We start from the raw sequence: 4,807 nt of genomic DNA, 5'->3' as shown, positions 1-4,807 counted from the left end.
CTTGTTTTTACACCTCACCCAGTGCTCTATGCAATATGTGCCCTCTCTAATACCCACCACCTGGTTCCCCCAACCTCCCACCCCACCCCTACAAATCCCTCAGATTGATTTTCAGAGTCCTTAGTCTCTCATGTTTCACGTCCCCTTCCAATGAATTTAATTTACATTTTAAATTTTAAATTTAAATATATTTAATTTAAATTAATTTAAATTTAATTTCATTTTTTTCTTTTAAATGCTGATAAATGCTGTCAGCCCCCAAAACTGTGGTCACAGAAAGCACATGCAAAATGAGAAAATGGAATGCAGACTCACAAAAAAGAACCATTTCGCTTTTCTAGGTCCTTGTTTTTAAAGAGTAGAAAATTTACTTTCCCAAAAAGGAACAAATTCGGAAGGAAAGAGTAGGACGAAAGTAACCTTCATCAGCCTATAAACATATACTCAAACCAAAAACACTGTAAACTGCAAAAAGATGCCAACTGTTTTTAAAAATAAATGGCAGAAGACTTTAGGTAAGAATACCTTTCATGGAAATTGAGGAGGTAGAGGTGTTCAAATGTTCAGGAGGCACCAAAAGCATGCGAATCATATTCTTTTTTTTTTTAAAGATTTTATTTATTTATTTGACAGGCAGAGATCACAAGTAGGCAGAGAGGCAGGCAGAGAGAGAGAGGAGGAAGCAGGCTCCCCACTGAGCAGAGAGCCTGATGCGGGGCTCGATCCCAGGACCCTGGGATCATGACCTGAGCCAAAGGCAGAGGCTTTAACCCACTGAGCCACCCAGGTGCCTCGCGAATCATATTCTATTGAAAGGAAGGAAGACTGAGATTCTGAACAAAAATGTTTTATTAGGCAAAAAAAAAAAAAATCAAAAAGTATATGTACATATAAATATAAATGTAAATATAAATATATATAGAGAGAGACATACACACACACTTGTGTGTGTGTTTGTGTGTGTATGCATATATACTATCCCAGTCCTAAACCCCAGCACCTGGGTTTGTGACCTTATTTGGAAATAGGGTCCCTGGAGATGTAACTAGCGTGGATGAGATCATATTTGAATAGCCTGGGCCCCTAATTCAGGAGGACTTGTGTCCTTCTAAGGGAGACTGTGGATACACAGATATGCACTGAGAGAGAGGGCCATGTGAAGAAGTCCAAAGTCCAAATACATTAAGCTTGGAAAGGGGCCTGGTACAGATCCTCCCATAATACCTCCAACAGGAGCATGGTCTACGAGCACTGTAGCCTCTAGAACTGTGATACTGTCCACTTCTGTTGTTTCAGCCTCTAGGCTTGTGGTATCTTGTAATAGCACCCCTAGAAAACTAATACAACCCTGTTAGAGGAAAAGTAACCAATCAGAAGCCCATGAGGAATTGGAAAAGAGAAAAAAAATCTATCTATATATATAGATATGTCTATATCTATATCTACATAAATTACTCTTTAAAACATTGAAAACGAATGGACATTTGAAAACCGTGTGAAAAGGAAAGCAAGCAAACAAACAAACAAACAAAAACTGAGCCCCAGGATTCACTCATATTTGAATAGCCTGGGCCCCTAATTCAGGAGGACTTGTGTCCTTCTAAGGGAGACTGTGGATACACAGATATGCACTGAGAGAAAGGGCCATGTGAAGAAGTCCAAAGTCCAAATACATCAAGCTGGGTAAGGGGCCTGGAACAGATCCTCCCATAATACCTCCAAAAGGAGCATGGTCTAACGAGCACTGTAGCCTCTAGAACTGTGATACATTCCACTTCTGTTGTTTCAGCCTCTAGGCTTGTGGTATCTTGTAATAGCAACCATAGAAATCTAATACAATCCTGTTAGAGGAAAAGTAACCAATCAGAAGCCCATGAGGAATTGGAAAAGAGAAAAAAAATCTATCTATATATATAGATATGTCTATATCTACATAAATATTCTTTAAACATTGAAAATGAACGGACGTTTGAAAACCATGTGAAAAGGAAAGCAAGCAAGCAAACAAACACACAAAAACTGAGCCCCAGGATTTACTCGAATTTTCACCTGGAATAGTTCTGGATGGTGCGCGTAGGGAGGAGATTCCAAGGAAAATATGGAAGTCTCCCTGCTGTGAGGAAAGAGAGATTGGGATTCAGGAAGGCTGGAGTGATGAAAAGGCCATGGGTTCAAGAGAAAAATAAGTCAAGTAAAAATCAAACTCTTGGAAAAATACACACTGGTGTCCTCTTCAGTCCTTGCTCCATAGGAAGCAGTGTGTGTCTAAGAAAATACTTCAGGTACTAACAAAGAGTCAAGGCAATGGAACCAGATGGTTGCCAAAACTCCTACAAGGCTAGAGGTCATTGGAGTAATAACCAGCCAGAGGGAAGAGTTCCTCTGGCTAAGTCAGAATATTCTGTAGAGACCGGGTAAGGAGCCTGAGTTAGTTAGGTGTAAAAAGGGTCAGAATTACCTACTAATCTCTCACTGCCCATGTGACCGCCAATAAAAGAAGGCAGACAGTAGCCTCCAAATGACTCAGGTTATAAAAAGGAAGGCAGTTCAAAAGGGAAAGGAAAGAAAAAATAGACAGGGGGGAAAAATATGCCTAGCGAGGTAGTAGACTTGAAGTTTAATATTTCAGCAATGACCTTCAGAGTGAACGACTCAAATTCTGTCCACTTTGTTGTTTCAGCCTCTAGGCTTGTGGTATCTTGTAATAGCACCCCTAGAAAATTAATACAAACCTGTGAGTGGAAAAGTAACCAACCAGAAGCCCATGGGGAATTGAAAAGAAAAAAAGTATCTATCTATCTATCTAGATATAGATATGTCTGTATCTATCTATCTATATATATCTATATATCTAACTCTTTAAAACATTGAAAATGAATGCACATTTGTGAACCCTGTGAAAAGAAAAGGAAGCAAAAAAAAAAATAATAAACTGAGCCCCAGGATTCACTTGGTTTTTCACCTGGAGGAATTCTGGATGGTGAGGGTAGGGAGGAGATTCCAAGGAAAAGATGGGAGTCTCTCTGATATGAGGAAAGAAAGATTGGAATTCAGGAAGGCTGGAGTGATGAAAACGCCATGGGTTCCAGAGAGACGGAATGCAAGTAGAAAACAAGCTCTTGAAAATACACATTGGAGTCCTCTTGAGTCCTTGGTCCATAGGAAGCAGTGTGTGTCTTAGAAAATGCTCCAGGTTCTGACAAAGAGTCAAGGCAACGGAACCAGATGGTTGCCAAGACTCCTACAAGGCTAGAGGTCAGTGGAGTTCCTACCAGCCAAAGGGAAGTGTTCTTCTGGCTAAGTCACAATATTCAGTAGAGACCCGGTAAGGAGCATGAGTTAGGAGGGGGATGAAATGATCCCTCGGAGAAAGCTGACTCTAGAGCTTCCCTAAAGAAGGGGAGAACAACTGTAAAAAGGGTCAGAAATACCTACTAATCTCTGACTGCCCCTGTGACAGCCAATCAAAGAAGGCAGAGATTAGCCTCCAAAGGACTCAGGTCATCGAAAGGAAGGCAGTTCTAAAAGGAAAGGGAAGAAGGAATAGACAGGAAAAAGAAAATACGCCTAGCAAGGTAGTAGACTTCAAATTCAACATTTCAACAATGACCTTCAGAGTGAACGACTCAAATTCTATTGAAAGAAAAGACCTCAATAGGGCAGTGAAAAATAAACTCTACTTAGAAGGAAGCAGAGGCTAGTATAGATTTTGTGGAAAGAAAAAGGATGAAAAGGACTAGACCTTACCCAAACGAATCCTCAAAGGCTGCTTTTCCTAGGTCTTGAGAAGAGACAATGGAAAGACACCTGATAAATGAACAGAGAAAGAAGACATTTCAGAACACAAAAGGACCCTTTTAGAAACACATGGCTATCCTCAAGTTGTCTGCATCCGATGAGAAAACTCATTGAGATCAACCATATTGAAGCCCATAAAACAAGGCTAAAGACATTTTTTGGAAAGCTTTTCTTTCTTTGTGAGAGAATGAGTGAGAGAGAGCATGAGAGAGGAGAATGTCAGTGGGAGAAGCCAACTCCCCAAGGAGCTGGGAGGCCGAGGCGGGAGGAGATCCTGCCAGTCCGGGGTCATGACCTGAGCCCAAGGCAGTCGCTGAACTAACAGAGCTACGCAGGCATCCCTCTCCAGAAATTGGTTCACAACAGCTGAGGGGCACCTGGGTGGCACCCTCAGTGAAGCGCCCAACTCTTTGGTTCTGGCTCAGGTGGTGATCTCAGGCTCTTGAGATTGAGCCCTGAGGCAAGCTCTGGGCCCAGGGCAGAGTCCACTGGGTCTCTCTTTTGGTCCTGCCCTTTCCCCCTCACACTCAATTGTTCTCTTGCCCTAAAACCAAGTATGAAAACCCTTCACAGAAGGGAACAATGGTTGAGAGTGGAAGGGGTGGGGAGAGAAGTGACAGGCCCCAGGGCGAGCGGGAGGTACCCTCGGTGCTGCCTGCCCTGCCAGGGCAGGGCTTCCTCAGCGGATGCCACCTTCACCCCCGTCGCCCTCGGTGCTGCTGTGGCAGGGAGCAGCAGGGAGCAGCTGAGCCCAGGGAACCTTGGGGCAAGCCTCCTTGAGCGCCTCCAGCGCCCTCTGAGCGTGCTCATTGCGGTAGTGGTGGTGGGGCGGGGCCACAGGTCGGTCCAGGGAGGAGGTGAGGGCAGCGCCCAGGTGCCCCCGGCGGGGGAGGGGCAGGCAAGACCTACAGAGAGATCCCCTTGGGACTGCTGGAGCTGCTGCAGGGCTTCATGCTGGACTTGGCGAGGCAGCAGCCTGCGCACCCTGCCCTGCATCTGGCTCTTTCCT

At 44.0% G+C, this 4,807-nt stretch overlaps 1 long non-coding RNA gene across 1 annotated transcript; it reads right to left on the bottom strand.

Annotated features, from left to right (window-relative positions):
• Positions 1 to 1,243: 1,243 nt before the first annotated feature.
• Positions 1,244 to 4,077, bottom strand: LOC309857239. Its single transcript, XR_014307573.1, has 3 exons — positions 3,748 to 4,077; positions 2,050 to 2,113; positions 1,244 to 1,348 (listed from the first exon to the last, which is right to left on the bottom strand). It is a non-coding gene; the product is annotated as an uncharacterized lncRNA (long non-coding RNA).
• Positions 4,078 to 4,807: the final 730 nt, after the last annotated feature.

This window comes from Mustela nivalis, assembly GCF_964662115.1.
Source record: "Mustela nivalis genome assembly, contig: HAP1_SCAFFOLD_524, whole genome shotgun sequence".
In the NCBI taxonomy this organism is placed as follows: domain Eukaryota; kingdom Metazoa; phylum Chordata; class Mammalia; order Carnivora; family Mustelidae; genus Mustela; species Mustela nivalis.
The sequence above is the reverse complement of the archived record's forward strand: the minus strand, read 5'-3'. Positions and strand labels throughout refer to the sequence as shown.